Source organism: Meriones unguiculatus, chromosome 17 (assembly GCF_030254825.1).
Source record: "Meriones unguiculatus strain TT.TT164.6M chromosome 17, Bangor_MerUng_6.1, whole genome shotgun sequence".
Taxonomy (NCBI): domain Eukaryota; kingdom Metazoa; phylum Chordata; class Mammalia; order Rodentia; family Muridae; genus Meriones; species Meriones unguiculatus.
In genome coordinates this window covers 54,218,785-54,243,984 of record NC_083364.1, presented here as the reverse complement: position 1 = coordinate 54,243,984, position 25,200 = coordinate 54,218,785, and positions in this window count along the sequence as shown.

The window sequence follows — 25,200 nt, the reverse complement described above, 5'->3', positions numbered from 1 at the left end:
GGGCACAGTGGTCTTTTCTGAGACTAAATTTTCTTTTTAAAGAAGAGACTGGTGATATCTAAATTCCCTTAAAGATGTAACTGACGTTGTGGCAGTTTAAATAAGAATGGCTTCCATAGACTCATATATTTGAATGCTTAGTTACCAGGGAGTGGAGCTTCTTGATAAGATTAGAAATATTACGAGGTGTGGCCTTGTTGTTGGAAGTGTTTTCCAGGCTGTAGGCTTTGAGACCTCAAAAGCACATGCCAGGCTTAATCTTGGTCTCTCTCTTTCTCTCTCTCTCCCTACAAAAGATCAGTGATCCAATGCCATTTGTGTCACCATGTTCCTTGCCATGATGATAATGTACCAAGCCTTTGAAACTGTAAGCAAGCCCCTGTTAAATGCTTTCCTTTGTAAGACTCGCCTTCGTATCAAAGCAGATGCTGGGACTCATAACCAAACCTTTGGTAGATTGCAGGGAATCATATGATAAAAGGGGAAGTTAGTAGACCGGGAGAGGACAGGAGCTCCACAAGGACAAAATATATCAGGGCACGGGGGTCATCTCTGAGACTGTTTCTCCAACTAAGGACCATGTATGGATATAACATAGAAACCCTGCTGGGATGTAGCCCATGGTAGCTCAGTATCCAAGTGGGTTTCCCTACTTGGCGAACAGGAACTATTTCTGACATAAACTCAAGGACTGGTTCCTTTACCTCCCCCCACCCCCCGAGGGAGGAACAGCCTTGCTAGGCCACAGAAGAGGACATTGCAGCCTGTAGCGAAGATACTTGATAAGCTAGGGTCAAATGGAAGGGGAGGAGGACCTCCCCTAGCAGTAGACTTGAAAAGGGACAGGGAGGAAATGAGGGAAGGAGGGTGGGATTCGGAAGGAATGAGGAAGGAGGCTATAGGTGGGATACAACGTGAATAACCTGTGATTAATATTAAAAAAAATAAAAATTAAAAAAAAAAACAGACTCGCCTTGGTCCTATTGTCTTTTCGTAGCAATAGAAGAGTGACTAGGACAGAAGCTAAGATTTGTTTTTTAAGTTTAAGTCCTACTTTAGACCTCCACTGGCAGAGTATAGAATCCCACTTTGCTCACTTGCTTTCCACTACGTGTGACATTCTAATGTGTTATCTTCCTTTAGTTTTGATTTTCATTTCCCTAATGACTAATGATGTTGAGTAACTTTTCATGCGCTTATATGTCATTACTTTTGTGCTTTGCTGAAGGGACTGTTTGCTCATTCCTTTCAAGGAAGTTGAATTTTTATTGCTGAGTTCTAGATATAACAGTTTGATGAGATATGTGGTTTAATAATATATCCTACCAGTCCTTGGTTTGAGATTTTATTTTCTACATCAGATTTAAAAAGTAAAACTTAAGTGTTCCACATGTTGATGAAGTCAGACTTAATTTTTCATTTTGTGGGTTGAGCTTCTGGTAATATGTCTACTAAAACTGCTTAAAATCGGTCAGATTTTCCTTTCTATTTTTGTTCTAAACTTTTTGTAATTTTAGACTTCACATTTAGATCTTTGATACACTGGAGTTAATTTTTGGACATCAGGCTTTAGAAATGGGAATTAAACTGATGACTTCTTTGTATGTGTCTATCAGGTTCTTCTAGCATAATTAGAAGTAAATAAACTAATTTCCCATAAACTTGCCTCTGGGACCCACCCAGTTCCACAGAATAGTTGTCCATGAATATTTGAATGTATTTTTTTGGACCTTGATTCTGCTGCTCCACTCTGTGTATTTTGAAGTTAGTCTAGATTAGCATAGTTTTTAGGTAAGTTGAGACACTTTAGCTAATTTCTAATTTAATTCCATTATAATCATAGAAAGTATTTGTGTATCTGGAGTCCATTTATATTTGCTGGAATTTCTCACTTGGAGACTGAGCAGCCTATGGGCTTCCTCTGAGCAGGACATCTAGGTCCTCTACATTCATGATCTTTTGTTGGAGTATCAGTCCCTGAAGGAGCCCCTGGGCCCAGGTGTTTTGGGTCTGCTGGTCTCCTTGTGGAGTTCCTGTCCCCTCCAAGTTTTTCTATCTCCCTCTTCTTCCATAAGGTTTCTGGCACTCTGTCCAAAGTTTGGCTATGATTTTCAGTATCTCTTTCAGTACCCTGCTGGGTAGAGTCTTTCAGAGGTCCCCTGTAGAAGATTCCTGTCCTGTTCCTTGTCTTCTTCCACTCCTGGTATCTGTCCTGTTTGCTCTTTTGAGTGAGGTTTCAGCCTCTTCCCTAGTGCCCTCCTTGTTGTTAAGCTTCTTTAGGACTATAGATTTTAGTATGTTTATCCTATATTACATGTCTAATATCCACTTATAAGTGAGTATATACCATATGTGTCTTTCTGCTTCTGGGTTACTTCACTCAGAATGATCTTTTCTGGTTCTCACTATTTGCCTGTAAATTTCATGATTTCCTTGTTTTTAATTGCTGAGTAGTATTCCATTGTGTAAATGTACCACACTTTCTGTATCCATTCCTCTGTTGAGGGACATCTGGGTTGTTTCCAGATTCTGGATATTACAAATAAAGCTGTTATGAACATAGTTGAGCAAATGTCCTAATTGAATGGTGGGGCATCATTAGTGTATATGCCTAGGAGTCATATAGCTGGATCTTAAGGTAACACTATTCCTAATTTTCTGAGAAAGTGCCAGATTGATTTTCAAAGTGGTTGTACAAGGTAACATTCCCACTAGCAGTGGAGGAGGGTTCCCCTTTCTCCACAACCTCTCCAGCATGCATCATTCATTGAGTTTTTGATCTTACATTCTGATGGGTGTAAGGTGGAATCTCAGGTTCATTTTGATTTGCATTTCCCAAATGACTGATGATGTTGAGCATTTCTTTTTTTTAATTTATTTTAATTTTTTAAATTAATTACAGTTTATTCACTTTGTATCCAAGCTGTAAGCCCCGTCCCTATCCCATCCTTACTCTTCTCCCTCCCTTGTCTATCTCCAAGTCCAAAAATAAGAGAGGTCCTCCCCCCCCCCCCTTTCATCTGACTCTAGCCTATCAGGTCTCATCAGGACTGGCTGCACTGTGGTCCTCTGTGGCCTGGTAAGGCTGCTCCCCCATCAAGTGGAGGTGAACAAAGAGCCGGACACTGAGTTCATGCCAGAGACAGTCCATATTCCCCTTACTAGAGAACACACTTGGAGACTGAGCTGACATGGGCCACATCTGTGCAGGGGTTCTAGTTTTTCTCCATTCGTGGTCCTTGTTTGGAGTATCAGTGTCAGAAAAGACCCCTGTGTCCAGAGTTTTTGCTTATGTTGCTCTCCTTGTGGAGCTCCTGTTCCTGCCAGATCTTTCTATCCCCCTTCTTTCATAAGATTGCCTGCACTTGAGCATTTCTGTAAGTGTTTCTCTGACATTCGATATTCTTCTCTTGAGAATTCTCTGTTTAGCTCTCTATCCCATTTTTTAAAATTGGATTAATTGGTTTGTTGGTGCTTAACTCTTTAGTTCTTTATATATTCTGGATATTAGCCCTCTGTCAGATGTATGGTTGGTGAAGATCTTTTCCTAGTCTGTAGGCTGTTGTTTGTTCTGATGACAGTGTCCTTTGCTTTACAGAAGCTTTTCAGTTTCATGAGGTCCCTTTTTTTTGGTTGTTGATCTTAGAGCCTGTGCTGTTGGTTTTCTATTGTTTTCATCAATTTTAGAAAATAAATTTACAGACTATCTGTATTCTTACTTCTGACGTATGAAAACATATTGATGTTATACGGTATATTTTCTAAAAGCTTATTCAAAATTATAATACAGAATATCTACTTTTTTGTCTCTCTTGAACTGTGACTACCTGTTTTCTCTTTCAGAGCCTGCTGTCACTTGAGTGCTGTCAGTATTATGTGGTACTTTCCAGTGCTTCATAATCTTTTTAGATATATAATTAATATGTATATCACCCAGTTCCATAGTAAATTGCTTTATGTGGAAATTTAATTAAATTTTCAGTACAAGTGATTGAATACACATGCTAGGCAAATATTCTGTTACCTCAGATATTTTTGTACTTAAAAAAACAAAAACAAAATAAAAAACAAAAACCTTCAAGATAGGTTGACTAGGTTAGCCTTGAACTTGCCATATTGCTGTCTCCTAAGCAGTTGGGTTTCACAGGCCTGTGCCATAGGGCCTAAATTTTTTATGGAATATTTCACAAGACTTTATTTCAATTTTAAAGAATTGTTTTAATTTTTTCACACATCTATTGCATTGCTGTCTTCAGTCCTTACCATGTTCAGTATCATTTTATTTTTTTTAAGGCAGATTATGTTAAAGAATAGCCCCCCCCTTTTTATGTCCAGTGAATTTCTTGTTTTGGAGTAGGATTATTTCAAGGAAGATATATTTATATATTTGTTGAATTAGTTACTATAGCAGTAGTCCAACATCCTAAGGAATTCACAGATCAATAAGCACTACAATCCTATAAAATCCTATAAGCACTGACTTATAGGAGATCTTTAAAAAATGTATGTATATAGCGTTATTTATTTATTTTTTTAGCGTTATTTAAAAAGAGAAAAATAAAGACCTACTATGTCTGGGTTTTCTACCTTTTAAATATCTGCTGCATGGTATTTAAAATAAATCTTTCATATGAGTCTTAAGATAAACCCATCATATAAGTATCAGGCGTAAAACTCACCTTTTCTAACTCATAGTCGTGAATCTTCAATTTTAGTAAAACCACTTCTAACCAGGTATGCATGACTACTGCTCTGGCGGTGTGCATGAGTATGTATCACTTATACAAACACAGATTAAATTTGAGTTTAATACTGCATTCACCTTCAAAGGGAGATAGAATCATGCTCTGGTTTCATCTCTAAAATCCAGAGACTTGCTGGAGGCAGAATTACCTGAGGGAGGGTGGGATACACATTTTCAAAAGGCTCATAGGATATATGTGCTGCTATTTTTCTAATGGTTTCTTTTCATGCACCAGGCAAATTTGCCTGCGGAGTTTGCGATTTGCCATCAGCAAATCATGTTAATGTGTGGTATCATGTAAGTGTTACTTCCCCTAAGGTTCATAAATAGAGATAATTTTTCTTTTAGCTGTCTCTTCTTAACTGTATGAACAGAGGAGTCTTATGGCAATGGATATTAAGTATGTGTGTGTGAGTACATACATACACACATATACACATATATATACACACATAAACACACGGATAGATGTACTTATATACATATATGTGCTTATGTAATATATGCCTGTATATTCACACACACACTTTTTGGAAGTTTGGTAAAAGCAAAATTACCAGATAATTTTTGGTTGTGTTTCTGTAAATTTAAAGACTTAACACAAATGACAAACTTTCATTTGTAGGGAAAAAAAAAATCAGTTTTAGCAATTTAAGAATTAATGTTTCAGTTTCTAAATTTGTATAGACAGACTAGACAAATCCGTTGCCTTATTGATTAAAGTTCTTAATTCTAGTTAGGCCTACTCAATTCATAAAATGTGTAACATTTTCATTTCTTTTCTTTCTGATAATTTATTTAGTTCTTAGCAAAACTTATTTCTCTCCATTCTTTACTTTTTTTTTTCTTTTACTTTCAGATGAGATCTCTTAAAATCTGAAGCTGACTGCAAACTGTATCTATTTGGCCTTTGTCACCTGAGTGCTGTGACGTCAGGCATTGACCTTTTGAATTCTATTTCACCCTTGCACTTTGTCATTATCTAGTCTAAATCATTACTAATAATGCAAACACTATCTAGCTGATCTACCTGCTAGACAGGAGGTTTTTTTTTTTCTTCAACGAACTATACTTTACATACAAATCAATCATCTCAAAGCATATGATATGAGTCTTTTGTTTTCTTCCCTCCATTGCGTTTTCGCTGGCTCAGATTATAGACATCATTGTTTCAATGGTCTGAAAGAGCTTACATGATGAATTCTTATTTATTACTGATCTTATATCTTTCTCCTTTCTTATTCAATTACAGTTATGTAGACTTTCTTGTTATTTAAAAATATATTAAGCATGGTCTAGCTGAAGAAGTTTGCATGGGATGTTTCTCTTGTAGCCTTGAGGTGATTTTGCTCAGGGACTCATATGGTTGCAGCTTGTTCTTCCTGCTCCTGTCCTGTGCCTCAGGCAAGAGGTTTCTGGACTCTTTGTTTCACTAGGACCTCTCCCCTCACCCTCCTTTCTTGTGCTCTTTCTGTGCAGCATCTATCATATCACCACACGACTGGTCCTATTTCCTCATATTTGTTTTACTCAGTTTTACGTTTCTATATCTTGGTTTCTATATCTTGAGCTGTACCTTGCACAGAAGGAGCATGTGAAATGATTGGGTGGAGGTTGGGCAAACTGAATGACCATAAAACAATTTCTGCATGCTCTCCCTTTGAAAGAATGAAGGTGCTTACTTACAAAAAAGATGTGATAAAATATTTTAATCAAGACTATCTCCAAATTTTGAATAGTCATCACCATGGGGAAAAGAAGTTAAAGCCAGAAAGAAAACTAAAACAAAATAAATAAAATAAATAAATAAATAATAAATAAATGAAACAAAACAGTACAAGAGGAGTTAGCTAAAATCAGCTATCAGTAATATGTAATAAAAGTCACTTTGTGGAAACAAGGAATAAAAACAAAATGTTTAGGAGTGAGAAACAAAATTTCTATTTCTAACACGTGCTGTGGCTGGAATCTCTTTGAGAGTATATAATTTTTCTTCTCCCTAGCCCATCTTGTTATCGCAGTTTTCCTGGGACCTGACAGCCCTTGAAACTTGAACAGCAAAGAAAATTACAGATTTGGTGTCTAATAGAAGTATCTGAGGAATAGATGAAGAGCAATGGTTTATCAGTGTTCCTGGGCTACAATGACAGAATGCCTCAGATTGGGTAACTTGAGTAACAGAAATTTATTTTCTCAGTTTTCAAGACTAAAATTCCAAGTTCAAGGTGTTGAATGGTTGGTTAGAGGAGAAATTTTTCTCTTGGGCCAAACTGTCATCTTCTTGCTGTCTAAAAGGGAAAAAAAATGTAATAGAAGAGATTGGACAGGGAGTAGGCAAAAGCATGAGACCTCTGGTGTCTCTACCTCTGTTTGTAAAGGTACTAGTATGAGAATAAGAAATCAACCTTATTTGTGGCTCTTGTGAAGGGTGTAGTTTCCCTAATTTCTTTCTCATACCTTTTGTCTTTCATATACAAGAGGGCTACTGATTTATTTTGTATTGAGTTAATTTTGTATCCAGCCACTTTGCTGAAGGTGTTTATCAGCTAAAGGAGTTCTCTGGTTGAATTTTTGAGATCACTCATGTATGATATAATATAGCCAAACCTTGGGCAGAGTGCAGGAAATCTTATGAAAGAAGGAGGAGATAGAAAGACCTGGAGGGGACAGGAGCTCTACAAGGAGAGCAACAGATCCAAAAAATCTGGGCCCACGGGTCTTTTCTGAGACTGATACTCCAACCAAGGACCATGCATGGAAAAAACTTAGAACCTCTTCACAGATGTAGCCCATGGCAGCTCAATCTCCAAGTGGTTTCTTTAGTAATGGGAACAGGGACTGTCTCTGACATGAACTCAGTGGCTGGCTCTTTGATCGCCTCCCCCTTACCAGGCCACAGAGGAAGTCAATGCAGTCAGTCCTGATGAGAGCAGATAGGCTAGGGTCAGATGGAAAGGGAGGAAGACATCCCCTATCAGTGACTTGGAGAATCATGTGAGAAGAAGAGGGAGAGAGGGTGGGATTGGGAGGGAAAGAGAGAGGGGGCTACAGCTGGGATACAAAGTGAATAAACTATAATTAATATAAAAAATTAAAATTAAAAAAGAAACCCCCCGTATAACTCCTTATCTTGTATGACCCTTTTAAACAGACTTACCTCCTAATACTCTCATACTGTTGATCAGAGCTTCAACACATGAATTGGGGGGGGGGTGCACACATTCACTACAGCCTCCAAGGTTCCGTGAAAAGGCAGTCCGACAGCTGGAGATGAGGGACAGCCCGCTTGGGTGAGGAACTACCAAAGCAGATGGGTGCCGTGGCGCTTGGAGCTTTGTGAGAAGCTTGGTAAACCTTCCAGCACCTGGGCGTGTGTCCCCAGACATTCTAAGCTAGCAGCTGCTGTCTGTCATCCTGCCTGCCCCCTCTCGGCTGGCAGAGCTCTGTGACAAGCACAGGCTCTTTCCACTGACAGCGTTATTTGGGCACACAAACTGGCAGTGCTTCTCTGCATAGAGTCCTGGAGGCTCCCACAAAACACTTGGGAAGAGTGTGAAATCTGTCAGTCTTAGAGGCCTACTTCACACACACTAAATTGAAACCTCTATTGGGGCTCAGTATGAATCCACACACAACAATATTGAAAAGACGCTGTGGAGGTTTTTGACAGCTTATTATATTTCTATATTGTGGTTTTAATCGCAATAGTCTTTCTTTTTCCTATTCCTTTCCCCCCCTCTTTTATTCATTTGTCTCTTTGTTTCTTCACCTCCCCCCCTCAATAAAGGAAGTGCTAAATCAGGAGTTTAAAATAGTATATATGTTTTACTAGAACAATAAATTAGTATTCTGTTACTGTGTCCTCAGTAGCTGTCAATATAGGAAAGTGCATGTACTGTAGCAGCTTGTAGTGATGCTGAGCAGCTGGTGGGAAGAAGGGAAAGCCCACAGTGATGGAGGGGTTACAGGTCATAGGATCTCTGAGGGCAAGGATGGGAAGCATGGAACAGCTTTCTGTTTAAATGATATTGCTGTTTCCAGTATTTAAGAGACTAACGTGCCTTGGGGGAAATTAACAAACACTTGCCATAGTCCAGTTTCTCTATTTCCTGTCCCCCTCTTTTATTTCTGTGTGATTAGAAGTTTAAGGCAGGAAAACTCCTCACCAGAGGAAGCAGTCTCTCACTTGCTGCTTTGCAAGACTTCTATTTGTTGTGCCTAAGCTTCAGAATGGTGAGATCAATTGGCTTGAAAGGGTCATTTCTGCCCCAATCCCCATAGAGCTAGGAGAACTAAGAAAGTAATACTTTTCAGAAAATTGGGTTTGGGAAACCAGTTTAATCAGTTCATGCATCACACCGAGACATCTGAATATTGGAATTCCTAGATACTGCATGTGATTCTAAAACAGATCATCTATTTGACAGGCCCTCAAATTTTGTATTACTCCAACACAGCCTTACTGCACAAAGGCTTTTGATGTATGGGTTTATCCAGGCCTGTTAAGCATAATTTGGAAAATTGGACGAGGCAGAAACAGAGGCAATATCTTCTGCTCCTTTTTCTTTTGACCCAGAAAGAAATGGAATTTGAAGTGATCTGGTGATGTGAGGGAGCTTTGCTTCACTCTGTCACCCTGCATTTGTGGCCTCGATCCCACTCAGAAAAGGCAGCCCCTGCAGCCTGTCTGATGGTTGTCAGCTCAGCGTTTATGCAGGAAGGTTCATTGTATGGAACCACAGTTCGTGCATATGGTTAATCCTAAATGCCAGGCAAGCTATAATTACACAGCTGGGGTCAAGAGACAAATGCCTATAGAGCTTCTGTGCCCCATATGTGCTTGGTCCCCGACTCATTGATGCTTCACTGAATCCTGGCAGGACCTTTAATTCCCTGGTTTCTCTGGGCTGATTTGGTCTCTATCTAATGTGTCCTGTATGTTGCTCTATATGAATTGTCTTCCTGAGGGATTATTCTGATTAATGGCTTTGTCCTGTCTCATACTGAATTCCTAATATCCTTCCAAGCCTCTGGAATCTCTAGTGCTCAGAAATGTGCCTCACAGATGGGTATTTATGTGTTTATGTGAGTGTATACATGTGTCCCTGTGTTCTCTGTGTCCATGTGTGCATGTGTTTGTGTCTGTGTGTGTGTTCCATGTGTTCGTGTTCATATGTGTGTATATGTTCTGTGTATGTATGTGTGTGTGTGTATGTCCATACGTGTGTGTGTGTGTGTGTGTGTGTGTGCGCTCTTGGGTGTCTGTCTGTGTGGGGGCCAGACGTACGTATCAGGTGTCTTCATTGTTCTCCCTCTATCTTGCTTTCACAAGACTGAACTGGAGCTTATGAATTCAGCTAAGTTGGCTGGCTTCAGCTAAGTGAGCTTCAAGGATCCTCCCTTCCCCTCCCTTCAAGCACTTAAGTGACAGAATCCTGCTGCCATGAAAGGATTTTTACATGGTTCTAAGGATTAAACCTCAGGTCCTCATGCTTGGACATCAAACAATTTATCAACTCAAACAAACTGAACCTATGCAAACAACCAATGAACCAAGCACCTGAAGCCAAACATTCTCTCTCTCTCTCTCTCTCTCTCTCTCTCTCTCTCTCTCTCTCTCTCTCTCTGTATATATATATATATATATATATATATATATATATATATGACACAGAACTTAGTTGACAACTTCTTTATTATTTGCCAAAATGTCTTTGTGATTTCTAAAATCTCAATAACTAAAGCTCTCTTTAAGTATTAGTTCTTTCATTCATCACCATGACCTAAAGCCTGACAAAAACAAGAAGAAAAGTTATATTTTGGCTCATGACTTCAGAGGGTTTAGCCCATGATTACTTTGGCCTCATATGCTTCAGAGGAGCAATATGTGGGCAGGAGCGTATGGTAAAGGCTATTGGACATTGCTTGCAAGTGAGGAAATAAAGGAGAGTGGGGCAAAGGAATGGGCTAGGGGAAGTTATAGCCCCAAGGACATGATTTCAATGAATCAGGAAACTACATCCTTCAAAGGTTTCAACTTCTTTCTACCACTTCCTAGTAACGTCATCATGTTATAAATCCATCAAAATTAATATGCTAATAAGGCTAACAGCCCCATTATTTTATTACCCCTAGAATGATTCCCCCAAATATATCTAGAGATACAGTTTACTATGCTTGTAAGCATTTCTCAGTATTAAGAAGGGGACATCCTAGATTTACCATCACACATTGCTTTTGAAAATGTCAGACTGTTTTATTTAGTCTAGGCATTTTATGCAAGTAGGCTAATGAATGACTTACCAGGAAAAGCAATTTTCTGAATGATTTACCAAAATATAATCAAGGGTGCTTGACGAATATAAAACCCATTAATAATAAGAAAATCATGCACTTTGGGCAACTGACAATATCTTTGTATTGCTTCCTGTCTTTGACAATATGATTGATAAAGTGTCAAGGTGTGTAACTTTTCTACATGAACACTTTTACAGTTTCTGACTACTTACCTGCCTTTTTCTTTAGTTGGGAAATGTTATAACTATTACCTGTCCATTACCAAGATATTGGGAGTACTATGAAAATGGTCCAGATCTTCTTCAAGATTCTTTTATTTATTTATCATATTTTTATTATTAGTTACATTTTATTAACTCTGTATCCCAGCTCTATCCCATTCCCTCACTCCCTCCCGATCCCTCCCTCCTTCCCTCCCTCCCTTCCTCCCTCCTTCCTTCATCTCCTCCCTGTCCCTTTCCAAGTCTACTGATTGGGGAGGACCTCCTCCCCTTTCATCTGATCCTGTTTAATCAGGCATCTTCAGGACTGACTGCGAAGTGTTCCTCTGTGACATGGAAAGGATAGGAGCTCCACAAGGACCAAATATATCTGGGCACAGGGTCTTTTCTGAAACTGACACTCCACCAAGGACCATGTATGGATATAACCTAGAACCTCTGCTCAGATGTAACCTGTGGTAGCTCAGTAACCAATTGGTTTCCCATAGTAAGGGGAACAGGGACTATTTCTGACAGGAACTCAATGGCAGGCTCTTTGACCTCCCCACCCCCAAGGGAGGAGCGGTCCTGCTAGGCCACAGAGGAGGACTTTGCAGCCAGCTCTTCAGGATTCTGATTCATATATCTAGATTGCTTCCAGACATTGGCACTTTCAGAAAGTGCATGGGGAATTTCTGATGGATGTGGAAGAGATACCATGCTTTGTAAATATGAGAATAGTCTAACACAGTAATGATATTCTGAAGATGTAACCCAGTATTATCAGTCTTTAGCATTGCAGAACAAAACAAAGTGAATTTAAAACAGGTAATGCCTTGGATAGACCTTTAAAGCTTTTCTATATACTTGTTATAGATACGGGAAATGACTACAAAAGTTAAAGGACTGTTTTTAATCACTAAATTAACCATTTCTCTCATTTCTCATCTCTCCTTTCTTTCTTCCTTTCTTTTTTGTTATATTCTCTTTTATTTTTTTCTTCACTAATTTCTTTAATCATTTTACATCCTGATCATAGCCCTCTCCTGCCTCTCCTCCCAGTCCCACCCTCACCTCCCTCCTCCCATTCCCCCTTCCCTACTCCTCAGAGAAGAGGAAGCCCCTCATGGGTACCAGCCCACCCTGACGCATCAAGTTGCAGCAGGACTAAATGCATCTCCCTTTCTTTCTTATTCTGAAAAGATTGCTCTAGGTTTCAGCAATTATAAGTGACTTAAATTCATCAAAAAATGAATTATTTCAGTATTTTTCCAATTTATATTTCCATTATACACTTTGGATGCTACTATAAAAGCAGTTAGAATTGATACCAAAATTTAACCAAATTATAAACTAAGTAAACAGCAGATAGAATTTCCAATTTTTAAAATAAGTGGCAGTGCATGTATTTCATTTCTCAATTTGGCTGATGCTGTTCAAAGAAGATTCATCACATAAATTTGGCACTCATCAGTTTAACGAGTGGGAGGAAAGTATCTCAGTGTAGAAGCCAGAATATTTTCTTACAGGAAATGAGGAAGCAGATTCTAGAGGCACTTTGACCCTCTTGAACACATGGTACAGAATAAAGAATGAGTAATAGAATGAGGAACACTTCCAAGAACACAGTAACAGACAATCCAGAAAAGCATTAGCAAAACAAAAAGGAACTATAAACAAGGGCACCATATCAGGGGAGTGAGAAAACTTGAGAGCAGCTTATCATGCCTATATAAAATGAGTGACTGGAGTGATTATAAATGGTCAAAAGCAAAATAATGAGTTCTCAGGGACTTAAGGTGGTGTGTCCTAATAGGAGAGGGTACTTGTCACTTTGGAGGAACAATAAAAATAATTTGTATAAGAGTCAACTGGACTTACTTTAAGCAACAGAAGTTTATTTTCTAAGAGATCTGGAAGCTAGAAATCCGTTGATTGGTTGCCTCTGGGGTTTCTTTCTTCTGAGGCTTCTTTTCTTTCCTCTAGACAGCCGTCTTTTCATGTTTCTTTGTGGGATTTCTACCCTGTAGATTTAAGATCACAACCCCAAGTATTTTTATTTATTTATTTTTCTTCTTTTAACAGCAGTTAATGGGATTATGGTCCACCCTAATAACCTCATTTTAATCCACTTACCTCTTTAAAATTTCTATTTGCAGGGGGCAGTGGATGAAAATGCTTGCTGAGCAAGCATAAGTATCTTTTTTTTTTTTTCAATGCAGTTTATTCAGGAACCTTGAACAATCCTCGGACCCTGGGGAAAGCCAGCCCACAGCTTAAATAGCCTCTGGGTAGCCAACCCAGGCGTGCCACGTGGGCAATGCAGATAGGTCCACATACATGGAAGCAAGCCAGATCATCAGCCTTAGCCAAATGTGGAATTGTTCGTGACAGAGAGCACTCACCATCGGGAAGGTGGAAGGCAGAAACCAGCTCCATCTTTAAGGCATAGCATTCCGCAGCTCTCTACAGTTCCCCCTTTTTGTTTTAGACGCATCAGGCAAGAGTAGAGGTCTGATCTCTGATATTAGAAATAAATTGGGACTTTGTACCGATGTTCGTTTAGGTGTCGTCCACCCAAAGAGCATCAGACCCGTCCGATACCGTTTTCTCAGAGGCGGGACCTGGGGCATCAACCCGCATGCAATCAGACATGCTCTTCTCTGGGTCCAAAGCGGCTGACCCTGAGTGCAGTGCTTAGCCTCGAATCCTGAGCATAACATTTTAGCTTTTTATGGTATCCAACCATGCTTGGGGAGAATGTCCTGCTTCAATGGCTGTAAAGGCCTGAATGATCATGGCTGCATCACACTGTTGTGAGACTCTAATCTTGCATATATACCACAGGCAAACCAAGGCCTGCTAACGCTCCCATGCCTGCCCATTCCTTCAGATGATTCATGGCTGCAGCAATCCATGATGATAATCCTGTGGCTAGTCCTGCGTCCACTCTGGTAGAATTTACTGTGACAATGGCCACTCTCAGCTGCATAAGTATCTTAATTCAAAACTGTTCCCAGAACCTGCCTGGAAACCTGACCATGATCTTATGCCCTGTAACTTCAATGCTGTGTGGGATAGAGACCAGAGGATTACTAGGGCTTGTTGGCCACAAGCCTAGCTCCAGATTCAGTGAATAACAGAATATTTGATGTATTTTTTTGGCCTCCATGTGTCCACTGACACATGCACCTACATAGACATGTGTGCATATGAAATGCACACACACACACACACAAGCTGAAATAGTAAGTTTAAATTTTCTTTTTCAGAGTAGAATTATATTTTAAGATATCAGGGTTAAGATTTCAGCATGTAGATTTGAGGGAGGGCCACAAACCATCCCCCATCCATCTGACACAAACTGATTCTTCTGTTATCATCAAAATATGATGATATGTATGCCATGTAAACAGAAGCCGTGTAAACACAGTGAGAAACACATGTCTGTAAGGAACGCTGACACTTTAAGCTACAGTACATCAGAACGTATGTCAGAATCACTCCAGTTGCAGCTTTCCACCATTCCATCCTGTTCCCATCATGTGGCCCGAAAGAAGTGTTGGCACCACACCAGTTTGGCTTCCACAGACAGGCGTGCAGCAGAGAGAGTGCATGGAACTTAATGTGCTGCAGCCAAACGTTAGACAGCCTGGCAATGCTGGAAGATTAATTTCTTGCCAACAAACCCATAGAGGTGCTTTCGCGATGACTGGTCTTATGGGTCATGACGGAAAAATCATGGTCATGTACAGTGTGCTCCGCACAGACAGTAGTGGGTGGGAGAAAAGGGCTACATGCCATCTGGAATTCTGCAAAGAAGCCTGCAGACCTGTTGAATTTTTTCTGGAATGCTAGGGAATATGTTAAGTATGTTAAAGATAAATATGATGTTTCACCTATTAATAGTTTTCTAAGGTTGATAAGAGTTCTTATTACCACTTAAAGATAAGTGATATTCAGGTTTCTACCTTTCCCAGAGTTGGATATTATATATATATATATATATATCAGGAATGAAAGAATGACATACAAAAGTCTCACACAGTCAAGATGTACATTTGAAGTGTTTGATACAAAAAGTATACATATCTGTGAAAGCATCATTGCAACAGCAGTTCTGGCTTCACACATCTCTCGGAAATTCTCCGTACTCCTTTTGTAACCCTTTCTTCCTGCATTCTCTACATGTTTTTCAACTAGGACACATATCCCAAGGCAACCTCTGACCTGTGTTCTGCCATTATACATTAGTATAATTCTTCTGTAACTTTCTAAATTCAATTGAATCTCTTTTCTCATTGGTATGTAGATTAGCAAACCTTGTTTGTTCTCTGTCTTTCTTGTTTGATAGCCAACCATTTAATTAATATGTTATTTTTTCTTTTGTGATTGTTCAGATAGAAACTTAAGTCTACTCTTTGTTTGAACTAATCAAGATGACTGGGAGCTTTTATCTATCTGTGATACTCAGAGATAGATTGGAGCTGGAAGCCAAATGTCTTGTGTCCGTTGTGTTACACTGACAAGTGTATTAGTCAGGGAGCTCTCAAGTAATAAAAGCAACAGGATGAGCACAAACACAGGGTATGGTGGAGGGAGGGAGGGAGAGAGACCAAAATTAATAAATTAGCTTATGCTGAAATAGTAATAATAGTATCTCACCTCTGATAGGCAGGGAGCCCAGTAGATGCTTAATCAGTAATGCTAAGTATCTTAACAGTACCAATCTGGTACTGAAAATCTGGAGGCTTCCTGGAGAGCAACTGGCCCTTAGTCAATAATGGAAGACTAAGAATTCTGTTTCTAATTTGTCAGTGAAGGAATCATCATCAACAACAGGATAAGTCGACTACACAGCAAGAGGGAAGGCCAAGTGAGCAAAAGATGAATGTTTTTCTGGCCTTGCCTGCTTCTCACTCTGTCTCTCTTATTTAGGTACACATCAGAAGATGATACCTATGTTTAATATAGTCTTCCCACTCAAGCAATCAGGATTCTTCTTCAGCTGAAGCTCCCTATTAATGTGATTCTATTTGTTGAAGGTTGACATTAATGCCAACCATCACCACAACTCGGTAGGTTATAGAGCCCAGGATTTCACTCCAAAGTACCATGTCACCTTTCCATGAACTTTGCTCCTCAAATTGGTTCTTGGGTTTCTTACTGTCCTATATGTGAAGATAGGTGTCCTTACATTCTCTTTCAATATTTGCTTAATATCACACTTGGTTGTAAATTCGGTGTAATCAATAAAAGTGATGATAGTTTTCTTAGAAATTGTGTCATTTTATAGGTCTTGTAATGAACTAATTAATATAACATTTAACAATTTTATGATTTTATAAGATAGTTTTAACCAATAATTCCCACCAATAATCCTAAAGTATCTCAAAAACACTATGTGAGAAACTGGGTAAACATTATATGACAAACACAAACTGACGACAAAAGTATGTAAAACAAACCAGAAATTATTGTGTAAACATCAGGACTGTTTCAAAAGAGGCTCAAGTACACAATAAGGACATTTGCTCAACCATGTTTGTAGCAGCCTTATTTGTAATAGCCAGAAGCTGGAAACAGCCCAGATGCCCCTCAGTGGAGGAATGGATACACAAATTGTGGTATATCTACACAATGGAATATTACTCAGCAATAAAAAACAAAAAAAAAATCACGAAATTTGCAGGTAAATGGTAGGAAATGGAAAAGATCATCTTGAGTGAGCTATCCCAGAAGCAGAAAGATGCACACAGTATATACTCACTCGTATAGACATATAATATAGGATAAACCTACTAAAATCTATAGAATTTACATTTTAAGGGTCATTACCACTGCTATTATTTCCTGAAGCACAACACAACTTCCTTATTTTTCCGAAGTTAAAAAAAAAGTGTATTAAGAATCTTTTCATTATTAGTTTTCCACAAACTTCCGTTAATGGTTTTTAAAAGGGTAACAAGTTACCCTACCTCCTCCCTCTCCAATCCCACCCTCCTTCTCTCATCTCCTCCCATGCCCCTCTCCAAGTCTATGGATAGGGGAGGTCCTCTTTCCCTTCCATCTGACCCTAGCCTATCAGGTCTCATCAGAACTGGCTCATTGTTCTCCTCTGTGGCCTGGCAAGGCTGATCCCCCATCACGGAGTTCCACTGAGTTCATTTCACAGACAGTTCCCCTTACTAGGGAACCCAGTTGGATACTGAGCTCCCACGGGCTACATCTGAGCAGGGGTTCTAGGTTATATCCATGAATGGTCCTTTCTAAGGATGTCTTATTGATCACCAAAGAAGACTATAGTTGAGATGGGTGTGGTAATCATTGTGTGTGCCCTTGGAAGTTACCAAGGACTTTGAAAAAATACAAGTATCTCACTCTTTCTTTATCTGATAAGATCTTTGCAACATTTAGTTTGATAAAAACAACAAAAGAAGAAAATAGTATTGGGTCAAACCACATGGTTAAATATGAGAAGGTCCTACTTGGCCCCAGTAAGATTGTATTGTGGAAAGATCTTTTAGGGAGAACTAGAACACAGTTCAGCTATGTGTTGGTGTTTGCAATCTTAGGTAATAATTGAGCATCTTCAAATTCTAACTTCAGTAAGAGGATGAACTAAGGAAGCTGATCTGATGAGACATTGTAAACTATTAACTGTGACAGAACTGAGTCATTTTATTGTAAATCATGTCTTTCTCTTATTTCATTTATAGCCATTAAAATGGATGATTCATAGGCCATTTGTCCCACTTATCTCTACCCAAGGATTCCATTTCTATTCATAATTTAGTGTCTCTTTATGTATAACTCCACATGTGTATGTGTACCTGTGTCTATTAGTTTCCATGTGTTTGTATGTGCTTGTGTGTATATATCTGTGTGTTTGTCTTTTCACATGTACGTGCATATGAATCTGTGATATATGCAAAAGCATATGCATACACACATATATATTTAATATATATATTTAAGTGCTATACTGGAAAAATAATAGATCCTAATGCTGGGTGATGCTGGAAAATCCTTTCGATTCATCCTTTTATTCCTATTGCCATACTTTTCTTCATGTCTTTATACACTTGCTTCTGTTATTTACAATAAACTCCCTGCTCCAATTATAGATTTTATGTATCCTTGAAAGCTGACTGACATTGCTTCCTTTAAGTGAAGATCATTTTTACATTTCTGGTTAATGATAAGCTTTTCTTTTTATTTTCATACAGGCTTAGGATTAGTGCAACTCAGCTTTATACATAGTATTTAGTGCTTTTTTTTTTGCTCCCCATATAGGTTGCCCAGATATTACTCTTGAGAAGGTTGTGAATGTATCAGCCATTGGCCAACACCACTCAGAAATTGCCTGAACATTTTAACCTCAGCAAGAGCACATAAAGACTCCACATCAATTTTTCTTTTTTATTCCTTCTCTAGGTGGATTGTAAACATACCCTAGAAGCCATGAAACCTCAGGTTTCTCAGGGACACACTTGACATCTTCTTTACTTTAACCTCTCGCTTCAGGTTGGAAATAAGGATTTATTTTTTAGCACAGCATGCAAAATGCTTCATAATTTGACCTCTGACTCTCTCCACAAATCTTTCTCAACTTCATATTATTGCTATGTACTCCTGTATTACTGCTCTGCTGTTGAAGTCAACATTCTGTGACTACCACAATGTTCTTCGAATTATGCCAGAAGCCTTTGAATTCCTAGCGTCTCTGTGGGAATTCTCAAGAGCTCTCTCCTTTGCCTTTTTCTTCCTCATTTGTCACTCCCCTTGAATGTAAATTAACCACTGTCTTAGAAATTGTAGGTAAATTTAGCTTTGTCACCCAGTTATGTGTTCTTAAATCACCTTGCATTTCTTCCTTTGTGATGGTTGTCATTATTAAAAGCAGTTACTGATTTCTATAATTACTTTCATTTTACCTGTTGTATTTTTATATTTCAAAGACTCGGAGATTCTCCAACTCCTATCATATTCTAGCAGTATCAAGCTATGCTTATATAATGCCATATATAATAATATATATATATATGGCATTATATAATGCCAGCTCATGCACATTTTCAGCATGCATTTCTAGAAAGAAGAAAAGAATGAGTGAATACCCCTATGCATACAATGCATCACTTGCTAACATTTCCTCCTTGCATTTAAGCCCAGGCTTACATACTGATTTCCCACTTTTGAATTCTTATTTTGTCTGTCTGAGAAAAGCACTAGCTGCTGTCCTGAATGTTCCTATTTATCCCTGTTTTGTTTTTTTTTTTTTTGGCTGGTTGATGACATCTTTCAAAATGGCAGCTGCCAGACTTCTTTTCTTTTTTAATTTTTAATTTTAATTTTTATATTTTAATATTAATTACAGTTTATTCACTTTGTATCCCAACTGTAGCCTCCTCCCTCCTACTTCTACCCTCCCTCCCTCATTTCCTCCCATGCCCTTCTCAAAGTCCACTTATTGGATAGTTCCTCCTCTCCTTCCTTCTGACCCTAGCCTATCAGGTCTCATCAGGACTGGCTACATTGTCTTCCTCTGTGCCCTGGTAAGGCTGCTTCCCCCTCAGGGGGAGATGATCAAGGAGCCAGCTCATGAGTTCATGTCAGAGACAGTTTCTGTTCCCCTTACTAGGGAAATCCACTTGGACACTGAGCTGCCATGGGCTACATCTGAGCAGCAGTTCTAGGTTATCTCCATGAATGGTCCTTGGTTGGAGTATCAATCTCAGGAAAGACCCCTGGGCCCAGAGTTTTGGATTCTTTTGTGGAGCTCCTGTCCCTTCCAGGTCTTTCTATCTCCCTCTTCTTTCATAAGATTCCCTGCACTCTGCTTAAAGTTTGATTACAAGCCTGAGCATCTGCTTTGTCACACTGCTGGGAAGAGTCTTTTAAAGGCCCTCTGTGGTAGGTTCCTGTCCTTGTTCCCCATTTTCTCCTTCTTCTGATGTCCATCCCATTTGTCTTTCTGAGTGAGGATTGATTATCTTACCCAGGATCCTCCTTCTTGCTTAGGTTCTTTAGGTGTACAGATTTTAATATGTTTATCTTATATTATATGTGTAATATCTACTTATAAGTGAGTACCATGTGTGTCTTTCTGCTTCTGGGATACCTTACTCAGGACGATCTTTCCTAGATCCCACCATTTGTCTGCAAATTTCATGATTTCCTTGTTTTTAATTGCTGAGTAGTATTCCATTGTGTAAATATACCACAAATTCTGTATCCATTCCTCAGTTGAGGGACATCTGGGTTGTTTCCAGGTTCTGGCTATTATGAATAAGGCTGCTACAAACATGGTTGAGCAAATGTCCTTGTTGTGTACTTTAGCATATTTTGGTTTCATGCATAGGAGTGGTATAGCTGGATCTTGAGGAAGCGCTATTCCTAATTGTCTGAGAAAGTTCCAGATTGATTTCCAAAGTGGTTGTACAAGTTTACATTCCCACCAGCAATGAAGGAGAGTTTCCCTTTCTCCATATCCCCTCCAGCATGTGTTGTCACTTGAGTTTTTGATCTTAGCTATTCTGATGGTTGTAAGGTGAAATCTCAGGGTCGTTTTGATTAGTATATCCCTGATGACTAAGGACATTGAGCATTTCTTCAAGTGTTTCTCTACCATTCTATATTCCTCTACAGAGAATTCTGTTTAGCTTTGTGCCTCATTTTTTAATTGGATTACTTGATTTGTTGCTTTTTAACTTCTTAAGTTCTTTATATATACTGGATATTAGCCCTCTATCAGATATAGGGTTGGTGAAGATCCTTTCCCAGTCTGTAGGCTGTCATTTTGTTCTAACTACAGTGTCCTTTGCTTTACAGAAGCTTTTCATTTTCATGAGATCCCAATTACTGATTGTTGCTCTTAGAGGCTGTGCTATTGGAGTTTTGAAGTTGTCTCCTGTGCCAATGAGTTCTAGGCTCTTCCCCACTTTTTCTTCTAGACAATTTAGTGTGTCTGGCTTTATATTGAGGTCTTCGATCCATTGGAATTTAGTTTTCCCTGCATAAAGCTAAAGTCCAAGCGGATCAAAGACCTCCACATAAAACCACACTTCTTATAGGCTTTCTAGACTGGTCATCACGTTATCTCACACTACCTCCCTGCATGGCATCCAATACTGCTGTGACTCCACCTCCACTTCCACTCTTTAGTGTTTGGTTGCCTTTGCTTTCTCTGTGAGTGTCATGTGTCTAGCGAGTAAACTAGCACTGCTGCTGTCTGCAACTTCAGAGGCTAATGCCAATATTGGCATTTAGACAATGGACAGTCTACAAATATAATAACAACTAACGAATAAACAGACTCACTGACAGCTGATACAATTTGGTTAATACCTTCTCAAGGTTTCTAGTAGGCTCAAGTATGGCAAACCTGGCTTGGGCAGGCCTGACTTTTTCCCAATTCCATCTGCCTTGCTAAACTGTTAGATTTATTGCTAAAGCTAGATCTCTTCCCATATTTGTCCTCTTCCTCCCCATAAGGCTGACCACAGAAGTCCAGCTACCAAAGTACTGAGGTCCAACAATAAATCCCCCTTTTGGCTACCTTAATTAACATGACCAAGCAAACAAACAAACAAACAAACAAACAAAATCCAACTTATCCTAACATGGTTTGCCTATGGCCAGGTCTGTCTCCTCTTTATCCAGAGGCAATCGTTTGTCACTCCAGGTCAAATATCCCTTCTGCTTTTCTCTGATTCCTTTCACTCTTCTCTCTAGTCTCCTATCTCCTGCTGTTGTCTCTTTCCTTTGTCCCTCAGGGGCAAATAAATCTCCTTTGGGCTGAGAACTTGGTCTTGGGATGTCTTGTGCCAACATCAAGGTTCTTTATCATCTACCACTAAGTTTGGTGCAGCCCTAAATAAGAATATTCAGCTAGATTAAATAGCTCACATATTCACTTATGCTATTTAAGTGGTACTTATGGGTGATTTCTCATTTTATTCCTCATGCTCTATCCTTTTATTCTGTGTGGTGTTCCTACACATTGCTAAGATCTGTATGCAATACACAGATTGTGATGGAAATATGGGAAGGCAAGTGTCAAGTAAGTAGTAAGAAAGTGGGACAGATAATGTAGAGATATACATACTTAGTAGGAATTTTACTGAGTACAATGTTGTATTAAAGGTAGGTGGGCACTGGACGTCCATTTATACAGCTCATTCTAAATGAAAATATAGTATTTCTTCTCACCTTCAGTGAAAGCTTTATGAACATTGACATTTTGAATACAAATTGCTTGAAATGCTCACATGTGTTTTCACAGCACATATTTACTGTGTGTTTCTTCTTCCTTTCCACTGAGAAAGCAACATACACAGGTAAGGAGGTTTCAGCTATGAATTTACAGCTCCATCTTAATCTTTCCATATACATTCATATATGTTTATAATTGCATGTGTTTCACAATTCATAAGATACAATTTTTTAAAATTTCAGACACTATGAATATAATTTTTTGCAAGACTATTTTTTATGGGAAGAGAAGGCATTTTGAAAGCAATTTATTGTTCATAATGTATGCTAAAATAAAAATTTAATACAAAACAAAATAAAACATAAATAAAGTCATTTATTTATAAGCTACTCTTTAAAGTATTTAATTTGGGTTTTGTAGGTGTGTGTGTGTGTGTGTGTGTGTGTGTGTATTTGTGTGTGCTGATATCTGAATCCAGGGACTTGTGCATACAAAGGAATTATACAACCATGGCCTGGTACTCCAAATTTTGAAAATACAACCTTCAATACACATTATCTTTTTCAAAACTCCACGGAAAATTTTAGAGGTTAGTTTTCTAAACTATGATCTGTTCTGGTCTTCTGTTCCTGGCTATGCTATGCTGTGTAGTTTTATTGACCATTTTTGATAGATAAGATTTAGCATTCACTGTTTGAAAGGTCATGCTTTCCCTAAAACAATCTTAAGTCCTCAGATGTTTGATACAACAGAGTCAATGTTTTGTAACAAAATATAAAAACAATTTGTGTGTTTTATTTTTAAGTATAGGTCAAAGAATACAGAGTAAAAATCTGGGGATGTAGCTCGCAACATGAGAACTACAGTTAATGCAAGCATACTATATTTTGAATTTTTATTCAGTAACAAATTTAGATTTTTTTAAAAAAAGAAACATAACTATATGAGAAACTGCATATATTAATCGGATTGATAATACTAAGCATAAATGATCTTGTAGCATGTTGGATAATCCCCAAAATATTACATAGTAATATTTCATTTTAAAACCCAATTAATTGCTTTTGAAATTTCAAAATAAAAACTGATAGGGCTAAGCATGTTAGTTGTCGATAATCTGATCATCATTCAACTCCATCAGATAATGTCATAATGGAAAAAAATATCTTTTAAAGTATAAGATAGGGAAGACACCAGGAGAACATGGCCCACTGAATCAGCTAAGCAGGGCTCCTGTGGGCTCAACAGAGACTGAAGCAGCAAGCATGCGGCCTGCATGGGTCTGCACCAAGTCCTCTGTGTATACATTATGGTTGTTAGCTTGTTGTTTTTTTGTGGGATTCCTCACAGTGGGAACAGGTGTGTTTTTGACTCTTTTGCCTTCTCTTGGGACTCTTTTCCTCCTATTGGGTTGCCTTGTACAGCCTCTATAAAATAGCTTTTCCTTTATCTTACTATATCTTGTTTAGTCCTGTTCGTTGTTGTCTTTTGGAGCCCTGCTCTTTTCTGAAGGCAAATGGAAGAGGAGTGGATCTGGGAGATAGAGGCGGTGAGAAGGTCTGGGAGGAGTGGGGTCAGAGAAACTGGTCAAGATGTAACATATGAGAGAAGAATCTTTTTTCAATAAAAATTGTTAAATATATATTTTTAAATTAGACATGTTCCTAATAATTTGTTTTCCTATCTTGCTCCTCCCTTCTTCCCTTCCATCCTTCTCTTGCCCCTTTCTCTGTCTTTCCTCTTTCTCTTTCTCTTCTCACTTGATGAGTCTTGGGAATTATGCAGAGAGACTCGCACGCTGTGCAAACAGCTCTACTATTCAGTTCCACTCCCAGCTCCTTAATTATTTCTTAAATAGAATCTTTTATATTTCCCCAGGCAGTTTTTAAGACAAGAGTCTTTAAAGTAATCATTTAAACATAAAGAAACTCTGTGACAACTCTATCCACAACTAATAAATAAATTGGTCCCACATGGTGCCACTATAAATTGGCTAAAATCTGTCTACGCACTATCAATGATTTTCATCTTAGGTCTCTGATCTGTATTCATCCAAAGAATGAAACCCCCAAGAGAACAATTTTTTTCTCTCTCTCTCATTTTCAATTTCTGCAAAAAATCCAGATCAAATGAATGCTTGTCCCAGATGGTCAGTGCTGTTACTTCTTATAAAGTTGGATTTTCAGCCCTTGTACATGTGGATTAAGTCTTGAATGAGCACAGTTGTTCTGAATTAGTGTGGAATATAGTCACTCTTTGAAATGGTCCTTTGGAGGCTTTTTCTTTGCTGAGGGGACCAATATTAAGTGGGCCTTGTTATTTGATATTATTAGTTGCATTTTAATATGGCACCAACCTAGCACATAGGTCTCAGGTGAGCTTTCAAAAGACCCTGCTAAAACTAAAAGTGTAAGTGGATTGTTAGAATGAGGAATGAGTGCTCACTTTTCTCCTCATAGTAGCCTTCATTCTCACCCTTCTTTTTCATATATAGAGGTAGCTGAGAAATCTACAGCTATAGCACCCTCAACAAATCCACTTGCAATGTCCCACCACAAAGCATTAAGCTGAAGACCCAGAAATGCCTCTATGAGCAGAACTTTTAAGACTTAGACACAGGGAGCAGATGTATGTTGGCTTCACATGTTTTATTCCTTTTATATACAATTTAAAAAACATCAAAATAAGTTTCTATATGACTCCTATCCCCAAACACACTGAAATACAGCTAACAAAATCCA